General features: G+C 40.0%; 1 pseudogene; it reads right to left on the reverse strand.

The window, feature by feature from the left end:
- Positions 1 to 7,943: 7,943 nt before the first annotated feature.
- LOC131925567 (succinate dehydrogenase cytochrome b560 subunit, mitochondrial-like) lies at positions 7,944 to 8,819 on the reverse strand (annotated as a pseudogene).
- Between the last annotated feature and the right edge of the window lie 252 nt (positions 8,820 to 9,071).

Here is a 9,071-nt window from a genome sequence, read left to right on the forward strand (position 1 = left end):
GTATAGTCTCAAAAAAGAGGTAAAGATCATGGTGGATAATGAGAGAAGAGAAGGAAGAGAACAAATAAAGCTAAGACAGAGAAGCCAATAAGAATTTGAGGGGAGAGGGTCAATGATTTGTGTTTACAAAGTAAAAATACAAATGAGAGACGTCTAGAGTACCTAGGTGCCCCAACCAAGAAGAGTATGCTGTTTTACAGAAAACCACAACAGATCAAAAACCAGAGAACAACTAATCACAGGATTCTACAACCCCAGTGGATACATCTATAGCATCACTCCTGTACCTAGGGCTTAGGCAACATTACAGAAGAGGATGTGGAAAGAATGTAAGGGCTGGATGGCCAGGAAAACTGCTGTGAGAGTGTGTCTCCTAGAAATGACAGGGAAGCTTCAAGCATGATACCTCAACAATATAGCTGCCTAAACAAGAGCTGAACAAGGAAAACACCAGTAGACATCCTAACACTAAAGAAAGCTCAGGGGGGCTCAAACTCTAGCCAAGACCTACCAGTAATACTTAGAAAGAGGCAATTAGTCATCTCTGAAATCATGTATAGACAAGCAATACTAAGTGGACTCCACAGGTTGTATTTATATATTTGTGCATATCTAATAGTTTACATTTAAAAAAAGAAAAGAGATTGTTGGAGTGCTGTAGCTCAAAGATTTCTCTGGTCCCATCCAGGCCCATGTCCCATGGCCACTTATAAAATAATCATTCAGAGGCTTATTATTTACAAACTATATGGCCTATAGCAGGCACCTTGCTAGCTAGCTCTTATATCTTAAATTAACCCATTTCTATTCATCTATGTTTCACCACATGTTCTGTGGCTTTACCTGTCTGCTGGCATGTTGCTCCTTGGGTGACATGCTGGTGTCTCTCCAGACTCCACCTTTCTCTTTCCTGTCTCTCTCCTTGGACTTTCCACCTGCCTCTAAGCTATCTTGCCATAGGCCAAAGCAGCTTATTTATTAACCAATGAGAACAACATATATTCACAATGTATAGAAAGATATCCCCCAGCACTTCCCCTTTTGTATCTAATCAAAAAGGAAGGTTTTAGCTTTAATATAGTAAAATTATATATAACAAACAGTTATCAAGCAAGAATTACAATTACAATATCCAGTCTATTTGTATTTGGCAAAATTAAAAAAAAATTTTATCATCTATTCTATATTTGTGAGTCTAAAGTTTCATATCAATTTATCTTTTATAACCAAGGAAAATTTTAACTATCTAGTCTTCAGCTACATCAAAGACCTCAGAAAGCTATAATATTACCTAAGGAAACAGGAAGAGCATTGTAAGCAACTTCCAAAAATCTAAAATGACAGAGACAAGAGATGTAATACAAATTACTGAATGATCTTATTAATAAAAAACCTGGAGCCAGATATTGGGGTGAAAGCTGAAAGATCAGAGGAATAGAACAAGCCAGCTACAAGTTTTTACCATTAGGAAATCCTCAGCCCCAAGAGAGCTGTAATGGGAATGTTGTTCTGTATGTTGTGAATGTGTGTTGCTCTGATTTGGTTGATAAATAAAAAGCTGATTGGCCAGTAGCCAGGCAGAAAGTATAGTATAGGAGGGATAAGCAGGGAGGAGAATTCTGGGAACAGGAAGACTGAACAGCCAGACACAGAGGAAGCAAGATGTGAAGGTAAAACTGAGAAAAGGTACCAAGCCACATGGCTAAACATAAATAAGAATTATGGGTTAATTTAAGTGTAAGAGCTAGTCAATAGCCTGAGCTGATGGCTGAGCAATTTTAATTAATATAAGCCTTTGTGTGTTTACTTGGGTCCAAGCGGCCACAGGGCTCTGGGAGCTGGGAAGGACCAGGAAAACTTCAGCTACAGAGCTACTTCCTGTATACTCATGCCTTATATACCTTTCTATGCCCTGCCATCTTATTTCCTCTCTCTACCCAACTCTATCACTTCCTGTCTGTCTGTATAGACCTCCAGACCTCTATGGTTAACTAGTGCTGGGATTAAAGGCATGTGCCACCACATCTTGCTCTGTTCCCAGTGTGTCCTTGAACTCACAGTGATCCAGATGAATCTCTCTGCCTCCTGAATGCTAGGATTAAAGATGTGTGCTACCACTACCTGACCTCTGTGTTAAATATAGTGGCTGGCTTTGTCCTCTGATCCCCAGGCAAGCTTTATTTGTTAGAGAACAAATAAAATATCACCGCAGAGTACAAGTTCATACTAGCTGGTGAACCTTGATTATTTCCCTTCTTCTGAAACCTTCGAGATGACTTCACCAAGTAACTTGAAATCATTTACAATGAGAATGTTTATGAAAATGAACAGATGGCTGTGCAAAGGAATTTCTCTCACTCCTACCTACAAACTTCCTCCCAGTAGGTTGTGAGAAATCTACCAGCCCATTACTGTATCATGTGGAAACTTATAACTGTTTATCCTTAAAAATAACTGCTGAAACACAGGGGTGTTTGTAGGAGACAGGGAACCCACCTGCGATGCTCATAGCCAGGTTCTTAAGAAACCTAGTCAGTGCCCCCCAACTCCTATCCTGCTGACTCTGCCCATAGAGATTAAGAATACTCTTCAATGCTTTGGGCAACCTTGCTTACCAGCTTCTACCAGCAGAAGCTGGTATAGTCCTGGACTATCCATACCTGTGGCCGGTCAATTATTATACTTGTCCTTCCCTATTGTGATGGCTAACCTTTTCAAGTCGGTGGAATCCAGAATCACATGAACCAACTTCTGGGTATGTCTGTAAGGGATTTCCTGATTAGGCTGAGGAGTAAAGACTCATTCTAAATATGGGTGGCAGCAATTCATGGTCTGACATCCTGCACTGCATGAAAAGTAAAAAGTACACTGAATACTTCATCCACCTCTATCTGCTTCTTGACTACAGACATGATTGTAACCAGCCACCCCAAGCTCTTGCTGCCATAATTCCCCTACTATGATAGACTATACCCTTGATCTCTGATCTAAAATAAACTCTTTTGTCCTAGCAACACATAAAATAACTAACATATCTATCCAATGCCAGTCTATGACTGCTCAGGTTTCAGGGTAATTACAGAGAGGCTGCCGACCCTCTGCAAAGGAATTGCCTTTTTTTCAGAAACTTCTACTGGTCTATGAAATAACATACCTTCATTTAAATGAAATCATTGTGGATATGGCTCATTAAACAAAATCCCATATAAGAAAAGGTAAATTTGGTAACAAGTATTTATTATAATAAAGAACTCACCATAGGGTAGCATTAAATAACTAGCTTCCTGAGTGCACTTACACAAAGTCTTTTTAAGAGCACTGCCATTATAGAAAGTGAGCTAATATTTAAGCTGAATGTACAATGACTCTTTAGGGGAAAGAGTGCTTAACTACTGTGAGTAATTGTGGACTTGCTTTAGATTTAGGAAGTCTCTGGTTTCTATGGTTCCACTGTAAAAATTCCTCCATCCTAGGCTTTGGCTGCCTCATCAGAAAGACACAACTGGAAGTGAAGATAACGTCTTCAAAGGATGTAGGGACCACAAATACCTTCGAGTCAGATTCCATCACTTTGTCAGCATAACTGGGGAGTTATTTATGCATCAGTTGGAATGGTCGCTAGACACATTGGTAACTACTCAGTAAGCGCCAGGAAATATTGAAATTGGAATTCTATCAATATGCAGTCATTATAAATGTGAAGGTTGGCTAGCTATGGCGATGTAAATCCTGTTGAGTTTTTAATTGAGCAGTTTTGTTCAGCTGCTCATGAAATTTGGTTAAGCATGTTCGTTTTATATTGTTCTTTGAAATTTAGCCAGGTATTACAAAACAAGGGTAAGTTTTTTCCTTCTATGTAAAAAAAGCTTCTGTATCAGGAAGAGACAGCCAATAAAATGAAGGAGGAAAGGTGAAAATTTGAAAGGAAACTTACTTTATTTACAGTTAACAATGTTATGGAATTTTTCAAGTTTAACCCCCGCCCAAAAAATAAACTTGGCAGTATTAATAAAACTGTTTTACAAATGTGTAAATAAATTGCAAGAGATTAAACTGTCAAAACTTATACATCACAACAATGACATAGGTTATAATATCTGACCTTTGAAACTATTTGATTCCAAAGTCTGGTATCTGGATGGATATTGTTGATGTCCCCAGACTAATAACATACTTATCTTACAAAATGAGAAAATAATATAAATACTTAAAATTAAGTAAAAACAGAGACTAATTATCCAACCTGGAGGTTTACATGGTTATACAGCTGTTATTTTCTATATATTATTCTCTTTTATGATATACTTGTATCTTTTTACAAAAAGAATACATCTTCACTGGAGAAAGTGCAGAAATACACAGGAAGATAAACTCATCTATTATTCATTATTTTCTTGATGTCTGACACAAAATGGGCCTGAACCAAGTGTTTTATTTTCTTTTCTTTAATTACAATCATATGTTTAGAATTTTGTGATTATGTATAAGAGGATGAGGAGACTTTGCAAAACACTTCAAGGCTTCCATTGCATGATAATTTACTCTACATTATGTGACCATTAATTTTTGTGATAAATTTAAATAATTTCAATTGTTTTTCACATTAAATAATGCTGTTGTGACTACAATGTCTTGTATATCTTTAGCCCCACTTAAAATTATTTTCTTAAGAGAAATTCCTAACAACTGAATCACTGGATTAAAGCACCTGAGAGGTTTTGTAAGGTTTTTATGGACCAAATTGCTTTCCAAAATAATTGTACCAATTTACAAACCCACCTACAGAGCCCAAGACTGATTCCAGTTATAATAAGGTCTTTACATTGATGAAAATGTATTCCTGCTTGTTATTATTTCCAAGGAAGCTGCTCTTTCCTATGTAACACTTAACAAAATTTGAAGTAAGTAGTTTTCACATTTAACATAGACTTCTCTTATTAACTGTAACCCTGTTTTTTTTAAAAAAAAAAAAAAGAAAGGAAGGGAATACACTTTTTCACTATTAGTTTAACCATTAATATAGGCCAAAGAAGAGAAAATACCGTCTCTGGCAAGTGAATAGAGAAATTGGTTCCTTCAAGGGTGTGTTTCTAAGTGTCAAGCAATTCAAATATCTAAGTAGAGATCTTTGAGATGACTTTTCACTGCTACCCATTTTTAAAAAATAATAGTAATTGAAATATAGTTTTCTGTGGTATTCCACATAGGTCCGGGACCAGACTATGGAGGAGAGGATAGTGATTTCAATAATTGAATCCGTGCCTGAGGCACAAGGTGCTACAGACTGCACAGGGTCCCACAGCACTCTCACGTGGAGCAAGATGTTAGTGGCAAGAGTCTGAGGTACAGGCAGGTAGTTTACACAGGAATGGGAATGTGTGCCTTGTCTTTAAAACATACAGCAGAGCCTGTTTTCTCGCTGGAAAGCCAACCTCCTCAAAGTAGCTTGAAAAGAAACAACATGAAATATCAAGGAAGTATAAAAAGAGCTTTTGCAAATGAAGAAAAAAAAAAAACTCTCTGGATGTTCCCACGTAGAACTCATTACTTTCTCCCACAGCATCTTCATGTGTAGATTCCTTAACTGGTTATCTGTTCATGAAGACCTTGGCTGATCCATCTTTGTTGTGTTCCTCTGTGATACTACTGAGTCACTTAAACTCAGCACAGTAATGTGGCTACTTTCAGTTCTATAGCCCCATCAAGTTGCCAAACTTGGCTAGATTCAGAAATAAGAAAGTCCTGTCCACTGGATATCATACCACAACCCTCAGTTTTCCTTGCTACAAAGCTGATTTTGAATGTAGGATTACTCTGTGTGGTGGTTTGAAAGAAATTGGCCCCCAAAGGGAGTGGCACTGTTAGGAGGTGTTGCCTTGTTGGAGGAAGTGTGTCACTGTGAGGGTGGGCTTTGAGTCTCTTTTTTCTCAAGCTTCACTCAGCATGATGGTCAGTCAACTTCCTGTTGCCTCTGAGTCAAGATTTAGGACTCTCAGCTCCAGCACCACATCTGCCTGCATGTTGCCTGCTCCCCATTCTGAAGATGATGGATTGAACCACTGAAACTGTAAGCAAGCTACGTCAATTAAATGTTTTTAACTTATAAGAGTTGCTGTGGTCATGGTGTTTCTTCACAGCTATAAAAACTCTAAGACATCCTGTCTCCTCAAACCTGTTCCTTAATTTCACATCGTTTATTTTGGTCCCTTGTAGATCTCCATGTCTCTAGGATTTGGGGTGCAGGCAGATGTGTGAAGCCTCTCCTGCATCCTACAATTGCTTTGGGTTTTGCTTTGATGGCCATTCCCACTGAGGTATATGACACAGGCGAGATCTACACTTCACCAAATCCCCGCTGCATCACGCCACAAGGACTCTTTCCAAGTCCCATCCACCTTCCTGGAAATAGGTTGTGGCCAGAATTAAATAGCTTTAGCCGGTTCTCCCTGCTCTCAACATTCATCTCATTTATGAAAAACTGTTATAAATCTTTCACTCCCACAAATGGGTGGCATGGAGCAGACTTCCCCTGAAGTCCCACAGCGAGGAGACCTGGGTCCCCTCACTGCTCCCTGCAGGACTTGGCATCAGGCTCTGTCCTTGAAATGCCACAGAAGACCTCACTCTTTGATCAAGGGTAGGAACAGGTTTTTCTACTTGCTCCATGTCTTCCCACAGGGACTCATGTTTCCTTTCCTTAACTTCAGTAGGAAAATAAGTAAGCTAAATCTCTTGGTTAAAGACAACAAAGAAACCAACAGAGAGACAACTAAATCCATCAAATTTATCCAAATATTTGGGACATATTTGAATGGAAATGTTGCCAAAAGAGAGAGGTGAAAATCTGGATTCTGTAATTCTAACAGTAGAGGCTGAAGCAGGGTGTGTTCACAGTCAAGACCTTCTAGGCGACATGGTGAATTCCAAGCTAGCCTGTACTAAGTAGCAAAGCCCACATGGTGGTGGCAGGTGCACGCATGACACACTTACCAGAGATGTATTTAGGTGGGTCTGAGGAAGTAGATGCCATACGTCAAGAGATGCAAAGAAGTAAATAGACCAGTGATGATTGCATAGCGAATATTTGGGGGAAAAACAAACAAACAACAAAACCAGATAGGCATCATCATCATTAGAGAAAAATGATCAGTTAGGGGGCAGAGGTCAACTTAAAACTCAGACTCAATGAAAACAAAAAGGTTAAACATAATCGATAGACACAGTTGTCTAAAATGACCTAATTCAATCTATTTCTAACCACTTTCCTCCCTGAAAGAGTATTTCTAAGGTGTAAATCTGGATTTCATTTTCAATATGCACCCTTCACTGGGCCATGTACCGGCCCATACAAACATCAGCATTTCTTCTATGTCTGAAGCATGATCCTCTCATGTTCTCATGCCTGACCCAAAATGAACTTGTACAGGGTGTGCATGCGTGCGTGCGTGAATGTGTGTGTACATGTGATGTATCTAAGACAGGTACACTCCATATGGCTCAGCCTGGCCTTGATTTCAAAATCCCTCTGCTCCGGACTCTGCTGAGAATACACATGTGTGTCACCGTGATCAGCCTCCTTCACATGCTTCCATAACATCTTGAGTGTCTATGAAGACTGCCTTAGCCACCTACATCATCTGTGCTGTTTCCAAGGGTCCTCACATGCTAATTTTCTTTTTAAATATGTCTTTCTTTCCTGAGTTAAGATCTGTTTACAAGAGGGATAGACTGTGCCCTGTGTTATGTCTAGACGACACCCCTTTGCCTTCATTTTTTTTTTAAATGAGAAGTATTTTAATCATTTCCAAAGAAAGAAGGTACAGGGATTTAGATTCAAAAACACAACATTAAAAGGGTATTTCACTAGAAGCGAAAAACGGAACAGAAAATGTAATTTTTTGATCTTCCTCATCCATCAAAAGCTCTGTATCTCTTTTCCAAGCATGAGCTTCCAAGATCCAACTCGCTCTTTATCTCCCTCTAGCTGAACACGGCAAATCCCTCCACCTCCATCTCTCTTCTCTCAGTCACACTGTGTGGGTGCTAAAGGCCCTGAGCAGACCAATGAACAGAACTGTCCTTTAAGCCAGCAGTCCATAGGCAGTGGCACCCAGGGCAGCCACAGAACTGGCATTGTTTCCACTGTCTCAGCAAGAAGGAGTCGAAAGCTGACCCTCAGCACAAATCAGAGTCAAACGTGGAGAGGGAGTAAGGGCTCCTGGGCCCAGGGAGAAGGACCTTTCTCTACTACTACAGTTCTTCAAGCTTCTCTACTGAGCTCCAACAGGATCTGAAGCACATGGCATCTACACAAATCGGGGAACCTTGGTGGATGGAGACAAGAGTGATAAACAGGAACTAAATCAGTGTGATAATGTATAGGACCATGCTGGAATTTCAGCTCTTCACATGGTTGCCAGCCCTGCAGAGCACAGCACAGCAAGCACCAAGACAGCCACTCCAGACTGCTGCACCTGGGAGATCGCCAGGCCTTTCCCTAGGTCCCACATCAAGTGTTGGATCCCATTCCATGTATGATACATGAGAGGGAAGACAATCACAACTTAGCTGTGTGGATCAGTGCTGGCCCCAAACACGGGGACTTCACAAACATCAAATAAGACTCAAAGTTCCCAGGAAGCAGCAGTGCAGACAGGCCAAAAAGAGAGATCCCTCCACTTAAGGCCAGACCAGTGTCACAGTGGCAAAGGGACATTGTCATGGGAAAAGACCAAACTGTAGATAGTAATGTGAGGAGAAACAGGGTAATCTAAACTCATGTTTTTATTCTAGATCTGCTTCATCTCTCCCCTTGGCTGTGGTTCCCAAAGTAACAGCATTTCTGGGACAAAGCTGAGAATTAAGGTGGGATCAGAGGCAATAATGGCCAGCAAGAGCGTAGCCATCTTGAGTCTCTTGCATTAATTTTAAGCATGGCTCTGCTATCGTTTTGCATATCCTACAAGACAAAGTCAATAGCACTAAGCATACCATGCAACTTTATTATGCTGTGACTAGTAATGTAATTGGAGTTTTCTGCATCACAGCTTCGCACACGCACAGATGGAAAC

Source organism: Peromyscus eremicus, chromosome 15 (genome assembly GCF_949786415.1).
Source record: "Peromyscus eremicus chromosome 15, PerEre_H2_v1, whole genome shotgun sequence".
Lineage (NCBI taxonomy): Eukaryota > Metazoa > Chordata > Mammalia > Rodentia > Cricetidae > Peromyscus > Peromyscus eremicus.